The following is a 12,438-nucleotide window of genomic DNA, read 5'->3' on the forward strand; positions in this document are numbered from 1 at the left end:
AGGTACTTTTGGGGAATTTGTGTTCCTCAAAAGTACCTTTACGTGATATGCGTTTTAGGAGTATGTTCAATTGGAAATGATGTTATAGACTATGCTGGCCATCCAGAGCCTTTTTAAAAAGACCTAATTATTTTGAAGACAAATTTGTCATTAAATTATTACCAATAGGAATCCCGCTGCAACCCCACTCGTAAAAATGTAAAATATGAAACGGAATCGGGTGACCCATCTAATATTTGTGGAAATATTTTTATAACCGCTTTTACTTGATTGGTGATTAAAAAATACTCAAAATTCCTTAAAATTATCCCATTCACAAACGAATAAAAAAGTCGGATTCCGAATCATTCTTCAATTCCCGCAAAGGTACTTTTGGGGAATTCGTGTTCCTCAAAAGTACCTTTACGTGATATGCGTTTTAGGAGTATGTTCAACTGGAAATGATGTTACAGATTATCCTGGCCCTTCTGAGCCTTTTTAAAAAGAACTAATTTTTTTGAAGACAAAGTTGTCATTAAATTATTATCAATAGGAATCCCGCTGCAACCCCATTCGTAAATATGTAAAATATGAAACGGAATCGGGCGACCCTTCTAGTTTTTGGCAAAATATCTTTTACAACCGATTTTACTTGATTGGTTATTAAAAAATACTCAAAATTCTTTGAAATTATCCCAAACACAAACGAATAAACAAGCCGGACTCCGGATCATTCTTCAATTCCCGCAAAGGTACATTTGGGGAATTCGTGTTCCTCAAAAGTACCTTTACGTGATATCCGTTTTAGGAGCATGTTCAATTGGAAATGATGTTACAGATTATCCTGGCCTTTCTAAGCCTTTTTAAAAAGACCTAATTATTTTGAAGACCAAGTTGTCATTAAATTATTATCAATAGGAATCCCGCTGCAACCCCATTCGTAAATATGTAAAATATGAAACGGAATCGGATGACCCCTCTAGTTTTTGGCCAAATGTTTTTATAACCGATTTTACTTGATTGGTGATTAGAAAATACTCAAAATTCTTTGAAATTATCCCAAACACAAATAAATAAAAAAGCCGGATTCCGAATCATTTTCCAATTCCCGCAAAGGTACTTTTGGGGAATTTGTGTTCCTCAAAAGTACCTTTACGTGATATCAATTTTAAGGTTATGTTCTATTTAAAATGATGTTACAGACTATGCTGGGCTTTCTGAACCTTTTTAAAAAGTCCTAATTATTTTGAAGGAAAGTTGTCATTAAATTATTATCAATAGGAATCTTGCTGCAACCCCATTCGTAAAAATGTAAAATATGAAACGTAATCGGGTTACTCCTCTAGTATTTGGCGAAATATTTTTATAACCGATTTTACTTGATTGGTGATTAAAAAATACTCAAAATTCCTTGAAATTATCCCAATCACAAACGAATAAACAAGCCGGATTCCGAATCATACTTCAATTCCCGCAAAGGTTCTTTTGAGGAATTCGTGATCCTCAAATGTACCTTTACGTGATATCAATTTTAAGGTTATGTTCTATTGGAAATTGTGTTACAGACTATGCTGGGCTTTCTGAACCTTTTTAAAAATTCCTAATTATTTTGAAGACAAACTTGTCATTAAATTATTATCAATAGGAATCCCGCTGCAACCCCATTCGTAAAAATTTAAAATTTGATACGGAATAAGGTGACCACAAATATTTGGAGAAGTATTTCTTATAACCGATCTTACTTGATTGGTGATTAAAAAATACTCAAAATTCCGTGAAATTATTATAATCACAAACGAATAAAAAAGCCGGATGCCGAATCATTCTTCAATTCCGGCAAAGGTACTTTTGGGGAATTCGTGTTCCTCAAAAGTACCTTTACGTGATATCAATTTTAAGGTTATGTTCTATTGGAAATTGTGTTACAGACTATGCCGGGCTTTCTGAACCTTTTTAAAAAGTCCTAATTATTTTGAAGACAAAGTTGTCATTAAATTATTATCAATAGGAATCCCGCTGCAACCCCATTCGTAAAAATGTAAAATATGAAACGGAATCGGGTGACTCCTCTAGTATTTGGAAAAATATTTTTATAGCCGATTTTACTTGATTGGTGATTAAAAAATGCTCAAAGTTCCTTGAAATTATCCCAATCATAAACGAATAAAAAAGTCGGATTCCGAATCATTCTTCAATTCCCGCAAAGGTACTTTTGGGGAATTCGTGTTCCTCAAAAGTACCTTTACGTGATATGCGTTTTAGGTGTATGTTCAATTGGAAATGATGTTACAGACTATCCTGGCCTTTCTGAGCCTTTTTAGAAAGACCTAATTATTTTGAAGACAAAGTTGTCATTAAATTATTATCAATAGGAATCCCGCTGCAACCCCATTCGTAAAAATGTAAAATATGAAACGGAATCGGGTGACCCCTCTAGTATTTGGTGAAATATTTTTATAACCGATTTTACTTGATTGGTGATTAAAAAATACTCATAATTCCTTGAAATTATCCAAATCACAAACGAATAAAAAAGCCGGATTCCGAATCATTCTTCTATTCCCGCAAAGGTACTTTTGGGGAATTCGTGTTCCCCTAAAGTACCTTTACGTGATATGCGTTTTAGGTGTATGTTCAATTGGAAATTGTGTTACAGACTATGCTGGGCTTTCTGAACCTTTTTAAAAAGTCCTAATTATTTTGAAGGAAAGTTGTCATTAAATTATTATCAATAGGAATCTTGCTGCAACCCCATTCGTAAAAATGTAAAATATGAAACGTGATCGGGTTACTTTTCTAGTATTTGGCGAAATATTTTTATAACCGATTTTACTTGATTGGTGATTAAAAAATACTCAAAATTCCTTGAAATTATCCCAATCACAAACGAATAAACAAGCCGGATTCCGAATCATACTTCAATTCACGCAAAGGTTCTTTTGGGGAATTCGTGATCCTCAAATGTACCTTTACGTGATATCAATTTTAAGGTTATGTTCTATTGGAAATTGTGTTACAGACTATGCTGTCCTTTCTGAATCTTTTTAAAAAGTCCTAATTATTTTGAAGGCAAAGTTGATACATACTTATTAATTTGTTTTCAACAGGAGTCCGGCTGCAACCCCATTCTTAAAAATATTATATATGACAGAGAATCGGGTAACCCCTCTTGTATTTGGCAAAATATTTTTTACAACCGATTTTACTTGATTGGTGATTAAAAAATACTCAAAATTCCTTGAAATTATCCCAATCACAAACGAATAAACAAGCCGGATGCCGAATCATTCTTCAATTCCCGCAAAGGTACTTTTGGGGAATTTGTGTTCCTCAAAACTACCTTTACGTGATATCAATTTTAAGGTTATATTCTATTGGAAATGATGTTACAGACTATCCTGGCCTTTCTGAGCCTTTTTAAAAAGACCTAATTATTTTGAAGACAAATTTGTCATTAAATTATTATCAACATGAATTCCGCTGCAGCCCCATTCTTAAAAACGAATGAATGAAAGGGAATCTGATTGGAATAGCATAAACATAACCGGCATAACCAAAAATCTTTTTAATGTCATCTCAAGTTTAAAAAATCAGTCAGTGCCAATTACAAGACAAAAAACCACCAGTGGTTTTCAATTGTTTTATTGCCAACAGACTCAATCATTGTTCATCACGTGAAAATAGAAATTGATGTGCAGGAAGATTATTTTCACAATTTGTTTGTTTGCAATTTATGGAATTTAATCCACGGTTAATGGGTGCACTTTACATCCAAAGGAGTCCAGGGGTTCTTTTTTCTCAACAGTACCAGTCTGAATGTGCATTTCAACACCTTACTGTACATTATATAAAATAACACACCGATACGTTTTAATTATTATTATTTAAATAAAACAAAATGCATATTTTATTTTCAGTAAACAATCAACTGCTTGTTAGAAATATGTACTGCTCAAAACCTAAAAAATTAACATTTATTTCATCAGAGTACAAGATCGTTCCTAAAAATCTTGCCCGACTTACTCCTCTTTACAACACCTAATTAGGCCCCACATTTTAAACAAAGGCTACATTACATTTCGATTCTAAATCTATAAATAGTTCATTCTCTCGAAATCAGGGTCAAGCACCGATCAGGTGTTCAACATCGCCGTCCTTGCAATGGCTCCCAATAAAAAATACTCCTATGGTTATTTAAAAATTACTACAGCTAAAATATACAACGTGTTTGTTAAATATTCCGCCACATTATGTTAATGCAAGATACAATCAATTTTTCCTCAATCATTTTTGCCTAAAACCTGAATTTCATTCTCCAATAAATATTAAAAAAATGTTTGCAAACAACTGATTTTTTTTTGCTTATGACTCACATTAAGCCGGAAGCCAAGTATCAATTTTACAATTCTTGAGATTATATAGGTATGTTCTACTGGAAATGATGTTACAGACTATGCTGGCCTTTCTGAGCCATTTTAAAAATACCTAATTATTTTGAAGACAAAGTTGACATTAAATTATTATCAACAGGAATCCCGCTGCAACCCCATTCTAAAAAATGTTAAATGTGAAACGGAATCGGGTGGCCCTTCTAGTATTTGGGGAAATATTTTTTACAACCGATTTTACTTGATTGGTGATTAAAAAATACTCAAAATTCTTTGAAACGAATTAAAAGCCGAATTCTAGATCATTCTTCAATTCCCGCAAAGGTACTTTTGGGGAATTCGTGTTCTTCAAAAGTACCTTTACGTGATATAACTTTTAATTTTAAGTTCTATTGGAAATGATGTTACAGACAATGCTGGTATTTCTGAGCCTTTTTAAAGAAAGCCTAATACATATATTGTAATTAGCATGTACAACATCTCTTCGGTGCAGGGGACGTTTTTTTTTTGTTTTTTTTTTTTCATTGTCGTGTGGATGACAGACAATACTTTTTTTTTCTTTATCCTCGAACGCTACACTTCCGGATTTGCAATTTTTCAAGTTCGTACATTGTCAAAGAAAAATCCCTTAATTCCGTAATTAAATACATAGGATGCTGCAGTTCCGGATATTTTAATCATTTTACGGAAATATTCAATAAAATTCTGGAAGTGCCGCGTTCACGAAGACAAAGTTAACATTAAATTATTATCAACAGGAATTCCGCTGAAACCCCATTCTTAAAATTATTAAATATGAAAGAAAATCGGGTGACCCCTAATTTAAAATATCCTTTCAATGGTTAATTATAAGAGAATGCATGTTTTTTGTAACAGCTATTGGCTCCCATTTGCTATTTAAATTCTTTAAAATGAGGGTTGCCAATTGCTTCCTAATGACATTTTAAGGTCAACTTTCTCATTAAAATATGTCTTCTAGAAAATAGAATTTGATCTGTCCGAAGATTGTTTTTCAATAATTGTTTGTTTGCATTTTTCGAAATTAATCCACCTTTTATGGGCGCACTATACATCCAACGATACTTTCAAGGAGTTCTTGTTTCTCAACAGTACCAATCTGTATCTAGGGGTTGCGTAACAAATTTCGAAAATATAATTTTATGTTAAATTTAATATTTTATAAATTATTAAATTATTTAAATGGGGTGTGGAACTGTGCGGTGGAAGTCCTAAAATACTTTTCATTTTGTTCGTGTCATCTCCAATTAGACAATTAGTTAATAAGCGTAGTACAAAAATAAATCAACAATGCTACATCAACGGGAGTGGTGAGAATAGCGTAAACAGCGGGAAAGGCTCCATTTCAAGCGTTCTCACAGCGAAACAAAAAAATCGCGCGGGAAAGTTTTACAACTTCGGCGAAAACTGATCGTTTGATTTAATGACGCTGGCTATACAATATGTACTTATCAGGCCTGGAATGAAGATTTCTTTTTTAAGATAAACAGAAAACACGATCTTAATATTAGTTGAAGAGCCGATTCTATGCACTAATATTTTTGTCGAATTAATTTAATTAAAAATAAATAAATTAATCCAAACACATTAAAACACCATCTTGTCCGGGTTAATTATACAACTAGTAATACTTCTTATACTCGTAATAATGAATTAATAATTAATTGAGAACGAAAGACCAACAATCCCACAATTTCAGAAGAATTGGGATAATATCATTACCAAACGAATAATTGCCAATGATTTAATCTTTAAATCACCTAGAGACTTGGCTGGTTATAAGGCTTTGCAATGCAGAAACTCTTGCTTACATGCAATACCTTCTCCTAATATTGGTACTCTTTTAGATAACACTTCTTTCCAAGTTTGTATTCGTTTAAGATTGGGTTGTAATCTTTGTACACCTCATATTTGCAAATGCAATACGAAAGTTGACGAAATTGGCATCCACGGTCTAAGTTGTTCAAAAAGCAGTGGTAGATTTTCCAGACACACTGAAATTAATTCTATTATCAACCGGGTTTTGAATTCTATTCATGTTAATTCAACTTTAGAACCAAACGGACTGTTTCGGGATGATGGAAAACGCCCAGATGGCCACGGATTAATAAAGGTCAACCTTTAGTTTGGGACATTACTATTGTAGATACACTTGCAGATAGTTACGTTTTGAAAACTTCTGAAGTTTCAGGTTTTACCACTGAAATGGCTTGCAAACGCAAACATAGCAAATATAGTTCAATTATTTCATCAAATTACGTATTTAAAGGGTTAGCCTTTGAAACCTTAGACCCTTGGTGCAAAGAAGCCATCGATTTCATTAATGTCATCGGAATCCGTAAAGGTACTTTTGGGGAATTCGTATTCTTCAAAAGTACTTTTACGAGATATCAATTTTAAGGTTATGTTCTATTGGAAATGATGTTACAGAGTATGTTGGCCTTTCTGAACCTTTTTATAAAGACCTAATTATCTTGAAGACAAAGTTGACATTAAATTATTATCAACATGAATCCCGCTGCAGCCCCATTCTTAAAAACGAATGAATGAAAGGAAATCTGATTGGAATAGCATAAACATAACCGGCATAACCAAAAATCTATTTAATGTCATCTCAAGTTAAAAAATCCGGTCAGTGCCAATAACGAGACAAAAAACCACCAGTACTTTTCAACTGTTTCATTGCCAACAGAATCAGTCATTGTACATCACGTGAAAATAGAAATTGATCTGTTCGAAGATTTTTTTCACAAATTCTTTGTTTGCATTTTATCGAATTTAATCCACGGTTTATGGGTGCACTTTACATCGAAAGGAGTCCAGGGGTTCTTTTTTCTCAACAGTACCAGTCTGAAGGTGCATTTCAACACCTTACTGTACATTATATAAAATAACACACAAATACGTTTTAATAAAAAAAAAATTAAAATAACACCCTGTATAAAATAACACACCGATAAGTTTTAATTATTATTATTTAAATAAAACAAAATGCAAATTTTGTTTTCAGTAAACAATCAACTGCTTTTAAGAAATACTGCTCAAAACCTAAAAAATTAACATTTATTTCATCAGAGTACAAGATCGTTCCTAAAAATCTTGCCCGACTTACTGCTTCTTACAACACCTAATTAGGCCCCACATTTTAAACAAAGGATATATTACATTTCGATTCGAAATCTATAAATAGTTCATACTCTTGAAATCAGAGTCAAGCACCGATCAGGTGTTTAACACGCCGGCGCCGTCCTTGCAATGGCTCGCAAAAAAATACTCCTATGGTTATTTAAAAATTACTACAGCTAAAATATACAGCGTGTTTGTTAAATATTCCAGCACATTATGTTAATGCAAAATACAATCAACTTTCCTTCAGTCATCTTTGCCTTAAACCTGAATTTCATTCTCCCATAAATATTAAAAAAATGTTTGCAAACGACTGAATTTTTTTGCTTATGACTCACATTAAGCCGGAAGCGAAGTACCAATTTTACAATTCATAGGAGATTTTTTATATTAATTGTTGTAAAACGGTGCTCTTCCTGGCTAATTTTTTTTTTGATTAGTGATAATTATAAAAATGCTAAAAATTCTTGAAATTATCTCAATCACAAACGAATTTTTAAAAATACCTAATTATCTTGAAGACAAAGTTGACATTAAATTATTATCAACAGGAATCCCGCTGCAATCTCATTCTTAAAAGTGTTAAATATGAAAGGGAATCGGGTGACCCCTCTAGTATTTGGCGAAATATTTTTACAACCGGTTTTACTTGATTGGTGATTAAAAAATACTCAAAATTCCTTGAAATTATCCCAATCACAAACGAATTAAAAACCCGGATTCCGAATCATTCTTCAATTCCCGCAAAGGTTCTTTAGAGGAATTCGTGTTCCTCAAAAGTACCTTTACGTGATATGCGTTTTAGGAGTATGTTCAACTGGAAATGATGTTACAGATTATCCTGGCCCTTCTGAGCCTTTTTAAAAAGAACTAATTTTTTTGAAGACAAAGTTGTCATTAAATTATTATCAATAGGAATCCCGCTGCACATCCATTCGTAAAAATGTAAAATATGAAACGGAATCGGGTGACCCTTCTAGTATTTGGCGAAATATTTTTATAACCGATGTTACTTGATTGGTGATTAAAAAATACTCAAAATTCCTTGAAATTATCCCAATCACAAACGAATAAACAAGCCGGATTCCGAATCATTCTTCAATTCCCGCAAAGGTACTTTTGGGGAATTCGTGTTCCTTAAAGGTACCTTTACGTGATATCAATTTTAAGGTTATGTTCTGTTGGAAATTGTGTTACAGACTATGCTGGCCTTTCTGAACCTTTTTAAAAAGTCCTCATTATTTTGAAGACAAAGTTGTCATTAAATTATTATAAATAAGAAGCCCGCTGCAAACCCATTCGTAAAAATGTAAAATATGAAACGGAATCGGCTGACCCCTCTAGTATTTGGTGAAATATTTTTATAACCGATTTTACTTGATTGCTGATTAAAAAATACTCAAAATTCCTTGAAATTATGCCAATCACAAACGAATAAAAAAGCCGGATTCCGAATCATTCTTCAACTCCCGCAAAGGTACTTTTGGGGAATTCGTGTTCCTCAAAAGTACCTTTACGTGATATGTGTTTTAGGAGTATGTTTAATTCGAAATGATGTTAGAGACTATGCTGGCCTTTCTGAGCCTTTTTAAAAAGACCTAATTATTTTGAAGACAAAGTTGTCATTAAATTATTATCAATAGGAATCCCGCTGCACATCCATTCGTAAAAATGTAAAATATGAAACGGAATCGGGTGACCCTTCTAGTATTTGGCGAAATATTTTTATAACCGATGTTACTTGATTGGTGATTAAAAAATACTCAAAATTCCTTGAAATTGTCCAAATCACAAACGAATAAAAAACCCGGATTCCGAATCATTCTTCAATTCCCGCAAAGGTACTTTAGGGGAATTCGTGTTCCTCAAAAGTACCTTTACGTGATATCAATTTTAAGGTTATGTTCTATTGGAAATTGTGTTACAGACTATGCTGGCCTTTCTGAATCTTTTTAAAAAGTTCTAATTATTTTGAAGGCAAAGTTGATATTAAATTGTTATCAACAGGAATCCGGCTGCAACCCCATTCTTAAAAAGATTATATATGACAGAGAATCGGGTAACCCCTCTTGTATTTGACAAAATATTTTTTACAACCGGTTTTACTTGATTGGTGATTAAGAAATACTCAAAATTCCTTGAAATTATCCCAATCACAAACGAATAAACAAGCCGGATTCGGCATCATTCTTCATTTCCCGCAAAGGTACTTTTGGGGAATTCGTGTTCCTCAAAAGTACCTTTACGTGATATGCGTTTCAGGAGTATATTCAATTGCAAATGATGTTACAGACTATCCTGGCCTTTTTGAGCCTTTTCAGAAAGACCTAATTTTGAAGGCAAAGTTGTCATTAAATTATTATCAATAAGAATACCGCTGCAACCCCATTCGTAAAAATGTAAAATATGAAACGGAATCGGCTGACCCCTCTAGTATTTGGCGAAATATTTTTATAACCGATTTTACTTGAAGGTGATTAAAAAATACTCAAAATTCCTTGAAATTATCCTATCACAAACGAATTAAAAAGCCGGATTCCGAATCATTCTTCAATTCTCGCAAAGGTACTTTTGGGGAATTCATGTTCTTCAAAAGTACCTTTACGTCATATCAATTTTGAGGTTATATAGGTATGTTCTACCGGAAATGATGTTACAGAGTATGTCGGCTTCTCTGAGTCTTTTTAAAAAGACCTAATTATCTTGAAGGCAATGTTGACATTAAATTATAATCAACAGGAATCCCATTTTAAAAAATATCAAATATGAAATGGAATCCAGTGACTCTTCTAGTATTTGGCGAAATATTTTTTACAACCGATTTTACTTCATTGGCGATTATTAAACAGTATTAAAAATACTTGCAATTGTCCAAATCACAAACGAATTAAAAAGCACTGATTCCGAATATACCCTCGATTCTCGTAAAGGTACTTTTGGGGAATTCGTGTTCTTCAAAAGTATCTTTACGTGATATCAATTTTTTAAGGTTATGTTCTATTGGAAATGATGTTACATAAACATGAATTTATATTGTTAAAAAAACAAATCTTGAAGACAAAATTGACCCTAAAATGATATTAGGAACTAAAAATTATAAATAGCAAATGGAGTCGACTAACCTTTCGTTTAAAAAGTCTTTTCAAAGTTTTTGATTCAAATCTTTTTTGTAAGTATAGACCACCTCTCCTTGACTTAGATTAAAGATTGCAAAAGTGGATGAAGTGTCCCTCAATAATTGAAATTTATTTTAATTCTTTACTTGCATTTTTTATTTTCTTAACAGTTTTCACAAAAATAAGTAGAGTAGTTTTTCAAACGGTTGAACGCAAAACGACAAAAAAATATCCTTTCCCGTAAGGGAACAGAAATTCCTTGAAAGCATCATTAGATACATAGTCAATGAAGATTATGTACCTAATGAAACTTTCAGGGAGTTTCTGTTTCTCAAAAGTGCCAATTCGTATGTAGGGGGTTGCGGCACAAATTAGTAAGCCAGTTATGAGGAAAACAAAATTTTTGATTAGCCATTAATGTTGTGACAGTTTTTAAGATGATCGCATCATTTTAAAAAACTTCTACGAGGTTTTGGATTTTGAAAGGAAAGGTGGAGGGTGAAAATTGAAAAAAAGTTACTGTTTGTTCGTCATTTGAAATTAGACAGTTAAGGTTTGTAGTATTTTGCTTTTTTGTACATAAAAAAAGTTTGGGGGTTGAAAGGGGGTGGGAGGGTATTTTCTTGTCACACTGTTAACATTAAAACTAAGAATTCTTAGTGTGAACAATCATTGCTAGAAAACAAAAAAATTATGGGAGCAAATTTACAAAAGGGGGTAGTTTTTCAAACGGTTGAACGTAAAAGGACAAAAAAATATCATTGCCCTTGATAATAGAGTTTATGTATCTAATGATACTTTCAAGGAGTTACGGTTTCTCAAAAGTACCAATTCGTGTGTAGGGGGTTGCGGCACAGATTTGTAAATAAGCCAGTTATAGCAAAACAAAATTTTTGATTAGCCATTAATGTTGTGACAGTCTTTAAGATGATCGCATTATTTTAAAAAACTTCTACGATATTTTGTATTTTGAAAGGAAAGGTGGAGGGTGAAAATTGAAAAAAAGTTACTGTTTGTTCGTCATCTGAAATTAGACAGTTAAGGTTTGTAAGTATTTTGCTTTTTCGTACATAAAAAAAGTTTGGGGGTTAAAAGGGGGTGGGAGGGTATTTTCTTATCAAACTGTTAACATTAAAACTAAGAATTCTTAGTGTGAACAATCAATGCTAAAAAACAAAAAATTTATGGGAGCAAATTTACAAAAGGGGGTAGTTTTTCAAAGGGTTGAACGTAAAAGGACAAAAAATATCATTGCCCTTGATAATAGAGTTTATGTATCTAATGATACTTTCAAGGAGTTACGGTTTCTCAAAAGTACCAATTCGTGTGTAGGGGGTTGCGGCACAGATTTGTAAATAAGCCAGTTATGAGCAAAAAAAATGTTTGATTAGCCATTAGTGTTGTGACAGTTTTTAAGATGATCACAACACTTTAAAAAACTTTTACGACATTTAGAATTGTGAAAGTAAACGCAGGGGGTGAAAATTAAAAAAAATACCGTTGATCATTATCCGAAATTAGACAATTAACGTTTGTGGTATTTTGCTTTCACAAACATAAAAAAAGGTTGGAGGGTAACTTCTCATTAAAATTGTTAACATTAGAACTAAAATTCTTGGGGTGAACGATAAATATTGCAAAAAAATATTGATTATTATTGGATTTATTTCACACAAAGAGGTAGTTTTACAAATTGTTGATTAAAACGGGATGAAGGATATGATTGATCATGTGGAAGAACTTATTTAAAGGCAGATTTTTATTATGCTAAAATAAGAGTAATAATAATAATAATAGACATTTTGTCAATT

Source organism: Tenebrio molitor, chromosome 4, assembly GCF_963966145.1.
Source record: "Tenebrio molitor chromosome 4, icTenMoli1.1, whole genome shotgun sequence".
NCBI lineage: Eukaryota > Metazoa > Arthropoda > Insecta > Coleoptera > Tenebrionidae > Tenebrio > Tenebrio molitor.